The sequence below is a fragment of the Schistocerca piceifrons genome, chromosome 3, assembly GCF_021461385.2.
Source record: "Schistocerca piceifrons isolate TAMUIC-IGC-003096 chromosome 3, iqSchPice1.1, whole genome shotgun sequence".
Taxonomy (NCBI): domain Eukaryota; kingdom Metazoa; phylum Arthropoda; class Insecta; order Orthoptera; family Acrididae; genus Schistocerca; species Schistocerca piceifrons.
Genome location: NC_060140.1, coordinates 954,080,300 through 954,096,638, shown reverse-complemented (window position 1 = coordinate 954,096,638; position 16,339 = coordinate 954,080,300).

Below are 16,339 nucleotides of genomic sequence, written 5' to 3'. Positions count from 1 at the left end.
ATCACGCCGGGTGATACGCCAGTATGGCGATGACGAATACACGCTTTCAATGTGCGTTCACCGCGATGTCGCCAAACACGGATGCGACCATCATGATGCTGTGAACAGAACCTGGATTCATCCGAAAAAATGACGTCTTGCCATTCGTGCACCCAGGATCGTCGTTAAGTACACCATCGCAGGCGCTCCTGTCTGTGATGCAGCGACAAGGGTAACCGCAGCCATGGCCTTCGAGCTGATAGTCCATGCTGCTGCAAACGTCGTCGAACTGTTCGTGCAGATAGTTGTTGTCTTGCAAACGTCCCCATCTGTTGACTCAGGGATCGAGACGTGGTTGCGGATAAGATGCCTGTCATCTCGACTGCTAGTGATACGAGGCCGTTGGCATCCAGCACGGCGTTCCGTATTACCCTCCTGAACCCACCGATTCTATATTCTGCTAACAGTTATTGGATCTCGACCAACGCTAGCAGCAATGTCGCGATACGATAAACCGCAATCGCGATAGGCTACAATCCGACGTTTATCAAAGTCGGAAACGTGATGGTACGCATTTCTCCTCCTTACACGAGGCATCACAACAACGTTTCACCAGGCAGTGCCGGTCAACTGCTGTTTGTGTATGAGAAATCGGTTGGAAACTTTCCTCACGTCAGCACGTTGTAGGTGTCGCCACCGGCGCCAACCTTGTGTGAATGCTCTTAACAGCTAATCATTTGCATATCGCAGCATCTTCTTCGAGTCGGTTAAATTTAGCGTTTGTAGCACGTCATCTTCGTGGTGTAGCAATTTTAATGGCCAGTAGTGTATTTAGAAAGTGCAGCTGATATTTTTATAGGACATTACGTCGACATATTTTCCTACGGTATATCGATATATCTACGATGTATGGAGATACGATAGACATCGTTTTAAATAACGATTTATCGGATTCCCAATTTTTTTTTACAAAATGTCAACAGTCCTAGTTTCAAGAGTCAAGATCTATGCCGCATACAGTGAAAGCTGAGGAACATCATCCGCTAAGTCACAACGCGGACGAAAGAGTGTGTTGAGTGATCGCAATGGACAGTCATTGAAGACGATTTTGATCAACAACACGAATGCAGTTCCATAATTAGGGAACTGCACGGAAAGATAGAATTTCAAAACCATTCGTCACGGATGCAAATGGCCGGAAATAGAAAATGTGATTCAGAAGCCACAAAACCCAGCCTTTGGAGTTACGGAAGAATGTCATTTGGTTGGATGAGTCTTGTTTCATGATGATTCCAACGTCTAACCCAGTTTACGTCGCAAGAGTGAAGGGAAGGGGGGATGTCGGTGATGATTTGGGCAGCCACATCGTGGTATTCCTCGTGCCTTACGGGTACTCTGCAAGGTCGCATTACTGCCAAGGATTATGTGACCAGTTTGGCTGCTCAGGTGCGTACCATGACACAATGTTTGTTTTGTAGTGGTAACGCTGTTTTGCAAGACGACACGGAACCACGCAGCTCACATCGCTCAGTATTGCTTTTGTGAGCACCAGGATAAACTGTCGCATCGCCCCTAGCCTGTAATGTCACCAGATATGAGTATCATTGAGACTTTGTGGTCTACATTGGAGAGAAGTGTACGCGATCGCTAACCACCTCCATCATCTTTACCTGAATTTGGCGCTATTCTGCAAAAAAATGTGTGTGTGAGATCTTATGGGACTTAACTGCTAAGGTCACCAGTCCCTAAGCTTACACACTACTAAACCTAAATTATCCTAAGGACAAACACACACACCCATGCCCGAGGGAGGACTCGAACCTCCGCAGGGACCAGCCGCACAGTCCATGACTGCAGCGCCTGAGACCGCTCGGTGCTATTTTGCAGGATGAGTAGTACAGGACTCTCTTGAAAACCGTACAGGGGCTGTATTTATCCATCCTGTGACGACTGGAAGCTGCTTTGAATGCCAACGGTTTCCCTACATCTACATCATACTCCTCAAGCGACGTAACGGTGTGTGGCGAACGGCCTTTCCGTACCACTAACAGAGCGCTCTCCAACCTTGTTCCACTCCGAATAACGCGTGGGAAGAATGATTGCCGGTAAGTCTCGGTATTTGCTCCAATATCTCGAATTCTCTCCCGATAGTCATTAAGCAAAGCGCATGTGGAGGGAAGTAATATGTTGCCCGACTCTTCCCGGAAAGTGTTCCCTCGAAATTTTAATAGCAAATCTTCCCACGATGCTCAACGCCTCTCTTGTAGGGCCTGCCGTTGGAGTTTGCTGATCATCTCCGTGACGCTCCACTGCCGACTAAACGATTATCTCTTTTATCAGTCCTGTCTAGTAGGAATCACAGATATATGAACAATACTCAAGAATCGGTCGAACAAGCGCTTCAGACGGCACTTACGGGTGGATGAGATTAATTTTCTTCAGATTCTTCCTATGAATCTGAGTCTCGCCATATGTTTTTTCCACTATCTGCTTTATGTGCTCATTCCACTTAAGGTCGCTCTGGATACTTAAGAGAAATTTGTTAGCATCGAGTATAGATTTAAGCGTCAGGAAGTCGTTTCTGAAAGTATTTGTATGGAGTGTAGCCATGTATGGAAGTGAAACATGGACGATAAATAGCTTGGATAAGAAGAGAATAGAAGCTTTCGAAATGCCGTGCTACAGAAGAATGCTGAAGATTAGATGGGTAGATCATATAACTAACAAGGAGGTATTCAATATGATTGGGGAGAAGAGGAGTTTGTGGCACAACTTGACTAGAAGAAGGGATTGGTTGGTAGGACATGTTCTGAGGCATCAAGGGATCACAAATTTAGCATTGGAGGGCAGCGTGGAGGATAAAAATCGTAGAGGGAGACCAAGGGATGAATACACTAAACAGGGTATCAGATAGATTATATAATGGTAAGACAGAGATTTAGGAACCAGGTTTTAAATTGTATGACATTTCCAGGGGCAGATGTGGACTCTGGCCACAATCTACTGGTTGTGAACTGTAGATTAAAACTGAAGAAACTGAAAAAAGGTGGGAATTTAAGGAGATTGGACCTGGATAAACTGAATAAACCAGAGGTTGTACAGAGTTTCAGGGAGAGCATAAGGGAACAACTGACACGAATGTGGGGAAGAAATACAGTAGAAGAAGAATGGGTAGCTCTGAGGGATGAAGTAGTGAAGGCAGAAGACGATCAAGTAGGTAAAAAGACGAGGGCTACTAGAAATCTACATCTACATCTACATTTATACTCCGCAAGCCACCCAACGGTGTGTGGCGGAGGGCACTTTACGTGCCACTGTCATTACCTCCCTTTCCTGTTCCAGTCGCGTATGGTGTGCGGGAAGAACGACTGTCTGAAAGCCTCCGTGCGCGCTCTAATCTCTCTGATTTTACATTCGTGATCTCCTCGGGAGGTATAAGTAGGGGGAAGCAATATATTCGATATCTCATCCAGAAACGCACCCTCTCGAAACCTGGACAGCAAGCTACACCGCGATGCAGAGCGCCTCTCTTGCAGAGTCTGCCACTTGAGTTTATTAAACATCTCCGTAACGCTATCACGGTTACCAAATAACCCTGTGACCAAACGCGGCGCTCTTCTTTGGATCTTCTCTATCTCCTCCGTCAACCCGATCTGGTACGGACCCCACACTGATGAGCAATACTCAAGTATAGGTGGAACGAGTGTTTTGTAAGCCACCTCCTTTGTTGATGGACTACATTTTCTAAGCACTCTCCCAATGAATCTCAACCTGGTATCCGCCTTACCAACAATTAATTTTATATGATCATTCCACTTCAAATCGTTCCGCACGCATACTCCCAGATATTTTACAGAAGTAACTGCTACCAGTGTTTGTTCCGCTATCATATAATCATACAATAAAGGATCCTTCTTTCTATGTATTCGCAATACATTACATTTGTCTATGTTAAGGGACAGTTGCCACTCCCTGCACCAAGTGCCTATCCGCTGCAGATCTTCCTGCATTTCGCTACTATTTTCTAATGCTGCAACTTCTCTGTATACTACAGCATCATCCGCGAAAAGCCGCATGGAACTTCCCACACTATCCACTAGGTCATTTATATATATATTGTGAAAAGCAATGGTCCCATAACACTCCCCTGTGGCACGCCAGAGGTTACTTTAACGCCTGTAGACGTCTCTCCATTGATAACAACATGCTGTGTTCTGTTTGCTAAAAACTCTTCAATCCAGCCACACAGCTGGTCTGATATTCCGTAGGCTCTTACTTTGTTTATCAGGCGACAGTGCGGAACTGTATCGAACGCCTTCCGGAAGTCAAGAAAAATAGCATCTACCTGGAAGCCTGTATCTAATATTTTCTGGGTCTCATGAACAAATAAAGCGAGTTGGGTCTCACACGATCGCTGTTTCCGGAATCCATGTTGATTCCTACATAGTAGATTCTGGGTTTCCAAAAACGACATGATACGCGAGCAAAAAACATGTTCGAAAATTCTACAACAGATCGACGTCAGAGATATTGGTCTATAGTTTTGCGCATCTGCTCGACGACCCTTCTTGAAGACTGGGACTACCTGTGCTCTTTTCCAATCATTTGGAACCCTCCGTTCCTCTAGAGACTTGCGGTACACGGCTGTTAAAAGGGGGGCAAGTTCTTTCGCGTACTCTGTGTAGAATCGAATTGGTATCCCGTCAGGTCCAGTGGACTTTCCTCTGTTGAGTGATTCGAGTTGCTTTTCTATTCCTTGGACACTTATTTCGATGTCAGCCATTTTTTCGTTTGTGCGAGGATTTAGAGAAGGAACTGCAGTGCGGTCTTCCTCTGTGAAACAGCTTTGGAAAAAGGTGTTTAGTATTTCAGCTTTACGCGTGTCATCCTCTGTTTCAATGCCATCATCATCCCGGAGTGTCTGGATATGCTGTTTCGAGCCACTTACTGATTTAACGTAAGACCAGAACTTCCTAGGATTTTCTGTCAAGTCGGTACATAGAATTTTACTTTCGAATTCACTGAACGCTTCACGCATAGCCCTCCTTACGCTAACTTTGACATCGTTTAGCTTCTGTTTGTCTGAGAGGTTTTGGCTGCGTTTAAACTTGGAGTGAAGCTCTCTTTGCTTTCGCAGTAGTTTCCTAACTTTGTTGTTGTACCACGGTGGGTTTTTCCCGTCCCTCACAGTTTTACTCGGCACGTACCTGTCTAAAACGCATTTTACGATTGCCTTGAACTTTTTCCATAAACACTCAACATTGTCAGTGTCGGAACAGAAATTTTCGTTTTCATCTGTTAGGTAGTCTGAAATCTGCCTTCTATTACTCTTGCTAAACAGATAAACCTTCCTCCCTTTTTTATATTCCTATAATCCTTGGGTAACAGAAAAAATATTGAATTTAATTGATGAAAGGACAAAATATAAAAATGCAGTAAATGAAGCAGGCAGAAAGGAATACAAACGTCTCAGAACATGTCCTACCAACCGATCCCTTCTTCTAGTCAAGCTGTGCCACAAACTGCTCTTCTCCCCAATTCTATTCAATAGCTCCTCATTAGTTATGTGATCTACCAATCTAATCTTTAGCACTCTTCTGTAGCGCCACATTTCGAAAGCTCCTACACTTATACAAAAATGTCGTTTCCTATACATTTGCAACTATATTATATGCCATTTTAATTGTTTTAACTCTGATGAAGGCACTCTTAGATGTGTTGAAATCTGGTCAATAACACTAAAAAAAATGGTGACCAAGGGCTCATTTGTTTCACTTTCAATTTAGAAACGGCGACTAAACCAAGCAGCCATGTTTAAAACTTTGTCATTTACATGTATTGTAAATAGTAAAGGTCTTATCACACATTCTCGGTGTACTCCAGAATTACCTTTACATCTGTCGATTTTGTTCCGTTAAGAGCGACTTGAGCTCTATCTGCAAGATAGTCTTGAATCCAATCCCAAATCTGCTCCCATAATCGATTAACTCGTTTTTTTTTCATTAAACGGCAAAGCGAGACGGTGTCAAATGTCTTACTGAAATCAAGAAACACGGCATCACCTGAGAGCCGTTGTCCAGTGCGCTGTGGATCTCATGGAGGAACAGAGAAAGAGCTGAGTTTGGCAGGATCTCTGTCTGTGGAATCCATTAGGAACTTTAATTGTCGTGCTGTTTCTATATTTTTGTACAACCAGTGGTGGTGGTGGTGGAACAAGAGCTGAGTACCCTGTAAGGTGATATGGAGCAGGCATTGTGCGCATCTCTTGGGCTCTCATTACACAAAAGGCGAGCCAACGAGCGAGATAGGAGCTCCTCCCACTCTCGGGGATGTTCGCTCCTTCATTCGACTGGGGAGCTGAGAGCTTGCATTTGACCAACATCGGAAGTGAAGCTCGTGACTTAATAGTAACTGTAGTCGTGAACGTACGTCTCGTTGGTCTGCTGTGAGGGGTATTCGTGCAGTCTCTTAATGTCTTATACATGACGCGCTGTAACTAGAAAAAGTAGGGAAGACGAGTTATGCCGTACAAGGTGGCGAAGCGAAACCCGTTTTCTGGTTGTCGGAAACGTCGAGATTCGCGGAAGACGATGTTTGTGAGGATCCCATAAGCGGCTATGAAGCCAATCTCTAGCTGTAATTGGCTGTAGCGTCTGTCGGTCCTCGAAGTGGAGGGAAGCCATCGTTACTTTTGTGTGGGAGGACACGTTTCCCAGAGTTCTTGTAGGAAGAACTGTTTTTCATCGTCCTTGTAGGAAAGAAACTTGTTGCGACATTCTCTTATGGAACAGTCTAGTTGCTTGTCGGTGATAATTTTAATTCAGAATCGTTCAGGCTGTGATGTTACACAAGCTAATCACTTTCTCTCTCCAAGTATTTCGAAACTGTACCGACTTAAGGATTAACGTGACTTGGGTTGCGGCATAATCAAAAATAGTTACACGTCACGTCATGTAATATGCTCGCTTACTGCACTTGATACACGTCACTTACGCGTAATGACACGTCCTTTCTTATTCATTCCGGGCGTGTGGCATCTCGTGGTTCCGCTATCACTTCTCCGTTATCCCACTGCAATAAGCACGAAAGGCGTTTCACTAACAAACTATGCGTCACAGATCTGAATGTTATAAGTTGACAGCGCAAAAAACTGGTAGAGGGGCATTTAACTAAAAAGAACAGAACAAGCGCCAGTAGCACCATGAGGGTTCCATACAAACTTAATTCTGTATATAGACAGTTCATCTATAGGTTTTGATGAATGAGTTTCCGAGTACCAAAATATGTAACATAAATGGCCATATCGCTTCAGTGCACTGACTTACAAGCTTAAAGTTTTTGCGCTGGTACTGAATCATAGACATTACTATTCGACATACACTGTGTGATCAAAAGTATCCGGACATCCACAAAAACATATGTTTTTCATACTAGGTGCATTGTGCTGCCACCTAGTCCCAGGTACTCCATATCAGCGACCTCAGTAGTCTTTAGATATCGTGAGAGAGCAGAATGGGGCGCTCAGCGGAACTCACGGACTCCGATCGTGGTCAGGTGATTGGGTGTCACTTGTGTCATACGTCTGTATGCCAGATTTCCACACTCCTAAACATCCCTAGGTCCATTCTTCCCGATAGTGAAGTGTAAACGAGAAGGGACGCGTACAGCACAAAAGCGTACAGGCCGACCTCGTCTGTTGACTGACAGAGACCGCCGCAAGTTGAAGAGGGTCGTAATGTGTTAACAGGCAGACATCTATCCAGACGATCACACAGAAATTCCTAACTGCATCAGGATCCACTGCAAGTACTATAACAATTAGGCGGGAGGTGAGAAAAGGTGGATTTCATGGTCGAGCGGCTGCTCATAAGCCACACGTCACGCCGGTAAATGCCAGACGACGCCTCGTTTGGTGTAAGGAGCGTAAACATTGGACGATTAAACAGTGGAGAAACATTGTGTGGAGTGACGAATCACGGTACACAATGTGGCGATCCGATGGCAGGCTGTGGGCATGGCGAATGCCCAGTGAACTGTCATCTGCTAGCGTGTGTAGTGTCGACAGTAAAATTAGGAGGCGGTGGCGTTATAGTGTGGTCGTGTTTTTCACGGAGGAGGCTTGCACCCCTTGTTTTTTTGCGTGTCACTATCACAGCACAGGGCTACACTGATGTTTTAAGCACCTCTTGCTTCCCACTCCTGAAGAGCAATTCGGGGATGCCGATCGCATCTTTCAACACGATCGAGCACCTGTTCATAATGCACGGCTTGTGGCGGAGTGGTTACACGACAATATCATCCCTGGCCTGCACAGAGTCCTGACCTAATCCTATAGAACACCTTTGGGATGTTTTGGAACGCCGACTTCGTGCCAGGCCTCACCGACCGATATCGATACCTCTCCTCAGTGTAACATTCCGTGAAGAATGGGCTGCCATTCCGCAAGTAACCATACAGCACGTGATTGAACGTATGCCTGCGAGAGTGGACGCTGTCATCAAGACCAACACCATATTGAATTCCAGCATTACGGATGGAGGGCCGGCTGCTGTGGCCGATCGGTTCTAGACACTTCAGTCCGGAACCGCGCTGCTGCTACGGTCGCAGGTTCGAATCGTGCCTCGGGCATGGATGTTTGTGATGTCCTTAGGTTAGTTAGGTTTAAGTAGTTCTAAGTTCTAGGGGACTGATGACCTCACATGTTAAGTCCCATAGTGCTTAGAACCATTTGAACCATTTTTGAACCGATGGAGGTATAACCTCCCCCCTCACTTATCGACCTTAATGACAGTGAAAAATTAAACCGCGTGTACCTAATGGAAATTTGGGAAAAGCAATCGTCACCGAAGTTAATCTTTCGGTAAAGAGGGAGGAAAGGGTTACATCTAAATGAAAGGAAAAATGCAAATGAAACTGGTGGAAATTAATTCTGAAAAGGGGTAAAGTTAATAAAGAAAGTAAATGTGCGGTCGTTACGTCGACAATTAACTAACGGTAATTAGATATTTGAGATTTGGGGGAAATTACGGTCGCCAGTCCTATGGAAAATTACTATAGTAACTGAAAAAGAAAGCTTATTACACATATAATTAGCACTAGAAGCGTGGCAACTGAAGGTTGACACGTGTCGGGTGAAAACTGAAAGTTTGTCAGAAGTAATAAATTTCGCTACACTCTGACTTAATTTAGCAAAAGAGTTTATAAAACCGGAAAATTGAAAGCTAATTTAGTGACTGAGATTAACAGTGAACTTTGTTTCTGAAGCATATCGAAATTCAGTAAAATACAGTTAGTCTGGGGTACCTCAACAATCATTTCAAAAGCTACTTGAATCTACGCAATTTAGAAATAAGAGATTTAACTTTGAACTTGAATTAAATGATTCTGAACAATTAACAATAGTAAAATTTAGTACGTACTAAGCTGAGCTGGAGTCACAGGTAACTAAAATACGGTAACAAAACTCGCACTCTTAATTTGTGCTTGTGTAATGTAAATATTGTAGCCAGCTCTGAATAGCTTAACTGAACTTTGAAATTAAAGCAGTGAAATCGAATGCTTTTACTTTAATGTTGGCGTTTGAATTTCAACGACACTCGGGTTGATTCCGGAAAAGGAAGGGACCCTGCTTGGTAATGCAATTGGGACAATGAGCAACAAAGTTTCATGCTACGTTGCTGTAATTTAGTTATGAAAATTGATCAGTTTGAAAAGCTGAGGTCTGCCATACAGTTATAAAACTTTACGTGCTTCCAGTCTTCCTTTTTGGTTGATTGAAGGTTTGAAGTCGTCGGTCGAGGAGGTGGCGACAGTCACTCATTGTCGGCCGTCGCTGTTGTAGAAGCTGGATGTTGGCGCGCCTTCTTCTCGACACGGTCTCCAGCCGAAACGGGCTCTTCATGTGCGCCAGCTAATGCTTGCAGTCCGCGACACCATGTCAGAAACTATCATAGCAAGTCGAGCGCAATTACATGTTGCCCAACCCCGAAAGCGCGGCAACTCGCGGGAGCGTCAGACAACACACCTGCTCCACTGCACCACCCCAGCCAGACTCCTGCTCAGCCCACGCTCCACGCGGCAAAGTTAACACTCCCAAAGATCCTAAACACTTTCGTTCTCCACACGACCTATCGATGTATTCGTTCGATAGCATAGTTTTCCCTAGGCCAGACCCAGCGTATAAATACAAATAATATTCACAAAAAAAACCAACATAAATGCATATATATATATATATATATATATATATATATACAAACAGTAAAACAATTACAATATATAAAGAGACAGAAATGTCATATCTTGAAGTAACAAAACAAGGAAAAAAATCTGCAGTGCAATAGATGGAAATAGGAGGATATGCATTTCCGGCGTTACAGAGGGCGCCACTAACTTGTAAGGCATTTTCAGCCTGCTGTCCCGATACTTTTGATCACGTAGTGTAAATTTCAAGTTGATAATTCTAACAATACATGACAAGACAAATTTCTCATTGCATCCCTCTCAGATTTAGTGGTTAAGCGCACCCAGTGGCTACCCCGTCAAAAACTGGACACATATCATCCATGAAAACAGGAAGGAGGTGTAGTGAGCTGAAAAAAAAAAAGGCAGTGACCGGCCCAAGCACAAGTGCAACATCGAGGTGTCTGGAAACCACCGGCATGGTGGGGAAGTGGTCAAGGTGTTGGGCAGCAAAGCACACGACCCGCGTTCAATGCTCCCTCCTGCCACTTTCTATTTTTATTTTCCGGTGTTTGCTGCATGGAAATTTGTGTCTGTGTCGCGGTGTAACGTCCGTTTGCAACAGTGTGGTATAATGAAGGGACCTATGATGACAGTTGATTCTGCACAACTACTCTATTAGCAGGCGAAAGGAAGTGGCTTTCCAATGGCAACCGCAAACGCTTGATTACAATGCGACAAGTCAACAGAATCCTCCACTGAAAAACACGCCCGATGTCTTATACGCTGCATTAGCGACAGTACGTGTCTGATCCGATAGGGATCTCTTATCGATGCACCCAATTTGTACGCCTGGTGAGTGAGTGAGATATGCCTCCTTCCCAGATTTAGGTGTTCATATGAATATATATGTGCTAACTCGCAGGGAAATAACAAAAATATAATAGTTTGTTGCATTATCTGCAACAAATGATTGCAATAGTTTCAAAATCACACAGTTTCTATGTGCTCCGTCAAAACATGTGTATTTAACGTTTTTGACGTTTCGTTCCGTTTTGGAAGTTTTTACTCTTCAATTCCTTTGCTGTAACTTATTTCACACCCTTTTATTTGCTTTTTTTTTTTTGTTTCATTTCTGTGAGACATCTATGTGGTATCCCGCCCGCTTCTCACTATTCATCACATTAACTTGCGCCGGTAACGTATTCTTACCACATGACTCATATTCTGTAACCAATATATGCTATGACAACTGACAACTGACAAGACTACAGAAAGAGAATAAACATTTGAACGACTGGACAGACAGTACATAATGTTGTGCAAAAAAAGAAAAAAAACACGAGGGGCGGCCAACACCCAACACAGTGACCACTTAACCGGACGCCGTCGATGTTACACTTGTTAAGCTTGGAGCGTTCACTCTACTCTGCTTTCTTCGCACAGTTCAGTACACCTTATTCCTATTTTCAAGCGTGATCTGTGTTCAGTCTGTGACGCCCTATCCAGTGGGCCATGTCACCAATAAATATAGGAGGCTCGGTGGGGAGTTTCCCTTGTGAGACAAAGGGGTCTTGACTGGTGGTTATACAGACAGACGGCCAACAGTGTGATTCCATGTTTACAGGTTGAGGAACGGAACCCTAAAACGAAACCGGCGCGCCCACAGTCAACGAAAAGATCTGTATAAAGTGTCGGGTACTTTGTAACTTCATGGTTAGGTACACATTGCATCCTCAGATTACTCAGGAGGTGCTGTTACAAGTAATATGAACAGCGATACAGATCCCCGTCGTCCTCATTTCTGTCTACTCATCTACAGAGGGCGATCAAAAGTTTTGCACAGTCGTCTTCTAATTTTTTTTAATTTTTTGCAGGAGGAGACTGAAATATTTTGGGAACATACTGGGAACATTTAGCCATAAGTTGGTATACAAAAGTATTTTCTTTTATTAACATGTGAGCTATAATGGACCGTGATATAGATGTCAGGTTGCGACAACGGTCGGTGATGGAGTTCAAGAACGGCGATGACTCTGCCACATCGATTCCCAGGAAGTTGCTCCCTGTTTATGGGGAGGACACAGTGGATCGCAGCTGTATCCAGCGGTGGTTGCAGAGGTTTTAACAAGGTGATTTCTCTCTACTGGACAATCCACAATGCGGTAGACCATCGACGGCAGTGAGTGATGTGAATCATCCAAAATGACAGATGTGTGACGACACGACAGCTTGCTGAAATGACTCGTTTGTCATTGGGTAGTGTGGTATCACTGGTACAGTCACGAGGGTACAGAAAAATCTGTGCACGTTGGGTGCCTAGATTAGTGACAAGAGAAATGAGGAAGAATGTATGCGAGGGTCTCATGAAGACCTTTACTGAAGAGTGGAAACAGCGTTTTGACGGCGTTATTACCCAGGATGAAACATGGTTGTTTGTGTCCGAAGCTGAGAGCAAAACCCACTCCATGGAGTGGCGACATCAGGGTTCCTCTCGGAGGAAGAAACCAAGACTTTCACGAACAGCAGGCCGAAAGGTGATGGCCTCCTTCTTCTGGGATCACTGTGGTATCGTTTTCATAGACTTTTTGGAACCTGGCTCCACAATTAACCGGGACCGTTACTGTTTGTCACTGGACAAGCTGCGACGTGCCATCAAGACCCACAGACCACAGCTTCAGGGTCAACTCGTCAGACTACACCATGACAATTCCAAACCCCATACAGCCCTTATGACGCAGGACAAAATCAGGGTAATGGGTGGGAAAATTGATCCTCATCCTCCTTACAGTCCGGACTTCGCTTCGTCTGATTTTTACCTCTTTGGTCGTCTGAAGGCCCACCTGCGCGGTCAAACATTTGATAGTGAGAAATACCTTATTTGTTGTGTCAAGTCAGTGTAAAAGTCAATCCCCAGAATTTTACCAAAGTGCATTTACATCATGGAAAGAACGTTGAGCCAGATGCGTCACAGCTGATGGAGGCTCCATGGAGTAAACTGAATGTCTAGTTAAATGTCCCAAGTATGCTGACAAAAAAATTTCATTTTTCTCCTGAAAAAAAATTTAAAAAATTTGGGACGATTGTGGAAAACTGTTTGAACGCCCTTCTTAGATCCGGCGGTTATTGGACGGTGTACCCCATCGTAGCCTTTGCACGAAATTTATTCCCAGGTTTACATTTTAAATGTCGCGTTTAAGAAATCATTCATACAGAAGTAATGTGCAAACATACCGTCGTTTGACAATCGCACAGACTCTCGTACGAAGAACAAGGTAATAAACATGTCTGGCGCAAAGAAGCAACTGGAACACTTGAAACCAGATAAGTTGCCATGTCGAGATAGAATCCCAGTTCTGTTTTACAGGAAGTATACTTCGGCGCTGACCCCTTACTTAGCTTGCGTTTATCGCGAATTTCTCGCCTCGCACAAAGTCCGAAGCGACTGGTTAAAAGCACAGGTGACTTCTGCGAATCGGAAGGGCAAAAGAAGGAATCTGCAAAATTACAGGCCCATATCTTTAATATTGGTTTTCTACAGAATTCTTGAGCATATTCTCAAACCGAGCGAGGTGGCGCAATGGTTAGCACTCTGGACTCGCATTCGGGAAGACGACGGTTCAATCCCGCGTCCGGCCATCCTGATTTAGGTTTTCCCTGATTTCCCTAAATCGCTCCAGGCAAATTCCGGGATGGCTCCTTTGAAAGGGCACGGCCGACTTCCTTCCCCGTCCTTCCCTAATCCGATGAGATCGATGACGTCGCTGTTTGGTCTCTTCCCCCAAACAGCCCACATTCTCGATTAGACTACAATAAATTTCCATGAGAGAGAAAAGCTTCTTTCCACGAATCAGCGCGGTTTTCGAAACCATCGCTCGTGGGAAACTCGACTTGTCCTTTTCTCACACGGTATCCTGACAACTATGCATTAACAGCAACAGGCATTCCTGATTTCCGAAAAGCGTTTGACACGATGCCCCAGTCCGTACTGTTAATTAAGGTACCAGCATGCGGGTTCCCAGATATGTGAGTGGCTTGAAGACTTCCAAGTAACAGGATACAGTACACTGTTCTCGGACGGCGAGTGTTCGTCAGAGACAAGGGAGCGCCCCAGGGAAGCTTGATGGGAACCCTTTTATTCTCTTTATACACAAATGATCTGGCGGACAGGGTGGGCAGCAATCTGCCGCTGTTTGCTGAAGACGGTGTGGCGTACGGGAGGTGTCATCGCTGAGTGACTGTAGGACCATACAAGATGACGTAGACAGAAATTTTAATTCGTTTGATGAATGGCAGCTTGTATGATATTAAAAACAGTCATAGGTTGCACAATGTTATTTATTAAGTGACACTGAATACCGTAACTCCCAAACCCACCAAAAATAAACGATAAGTATACGTATTCAGATAAGCAAAGAAAAATTCACTTGACGCATTTCTGAGGGACAATCTCCACTCCTTCCAAATTAACACTATAAGTGTATATTGGATGTGGCTTGAAGTCAAAGAGATAGTGTCGTCAGAAATTGAGATATTTATACCAAATAAATTAAGAACTTGCTATGGTACAAAAAACAGTTCAGAACACAGTAACAGAAACTACGAAAAAAGCATGACAAATACACTCCTGGAAATGGAAAAAAGAACACATTGACACCGGTGTGTCAGACCCACCATACTTGCTCCGGACACTGCGAGAGGGCTGTACAAGCAATGATCACACGCACGGCACAGCGGACACACCAGGAACCGCGGTGTTGGCCGTCGAATGGCGCTAGCTGCGCAGCATTTGTGCACCGCCGCCGTCAGTGTCAGCCAGTTTGCCGTGGCATACGGAGCTCCATCGCAGTCTTTAACACTGGTAGCATGCCGCGACAGCGTGGACGTGAACCGTATGTGCAGTTGACGGACTTTGAGCGAGGGCGTATAGTGGGCATGCGGGAGGCCGGGTGGACGTACCGCCGAATTGCTCAACACGTGGGGCGTGAGGTCTCCACAGTACATCGATGTTGTCGCCAGTGGTCGGCGGAAGGTGCACGTGCCCGTCGACCTGGGACCGGACCGCAGCGACGCACGGATGCACGCCAAGATCGTAGGATCCTACGCAGTGCCGTAGGGGACCGCACCGCCACTTCCCAGCAAATTAGGGACACTGTTGCTCCTGGGGTATCGGCGAGGACCATTCGCAACCGTCCCCATGAAGCTGGGCTACGGTCCCGCACACCGTTAGGCCGTCTTCCGCTCACGCCCCAACATCGTGCAGCCCGCCTCCAGTGGTGTCGCGACAGGCGTGAATGGAGGGACGAATGCAGACGTGTCGTCTTCAGCGATGAGAGTCGCTTCTGCCTTGGTGCCAATGATGGTCGTATGCGTGTTTGGCGCCGTGCAGGTGAGCGCCACAATCAGGACTGCATACGACCGAGGCACACAGGGCCAACACCCGGCCTCATGGTGTGGGGAGCGATCTCCTACACTGGCCGTACACCACTGGTGATCGTCGAGGGGACACTGAATAGGGCACGGTACATCCAAACCGTCATCGAACCCATCGTTCTACCATTCCTAGACCGGCAAGGGAACTTGCTGTTCCAACAGGACAATGCACGTCCGCATGTATCCCGTGCCACCCAACGTGCTCTAGAAGGTGTAAGTCAACTACTCTGGCCAGCAACATCTCCGGATCTGTCCCCAATTGAGCATGTTTGGGACTGGATGAAGCGTCGTCTCACGCGGCCTGCACGTCCAGCACGAACGCTGGTCCAACTGAGGCGCCAGGTGGAAATGGCATGGCAAGCCGTTCCACAGGACTACATCCAGCATCTCTACGATCGTCTCCATGGGAGAATAGCAGCCTGCATTGCTGCGAAAGGTGGATATACACTGTACTAGTGCCGACATTGTGCATGCTCTGTTGCCTGTGTCTATGTGCCTGTGGTTCTGTCAGTGTGATCAAGTGATGTATCTGACCCCAGGAATGTGTCAATAAAGTTTCCCCTTCCTGGGACAATGAATTCACGGTGTTCTTATTTCAATTTGCAGAAGTGTATAAACGAACGCAAAATCCCCAAGAAATTTTGCGCAGCCTTCAATGCGAGACGCTTATAATAGTTTCAACAACGAAACTTCGTCTCGAAACCTGGCAGAAAATAAAAAAAAATGGTTCAAATGGCTCTAAACA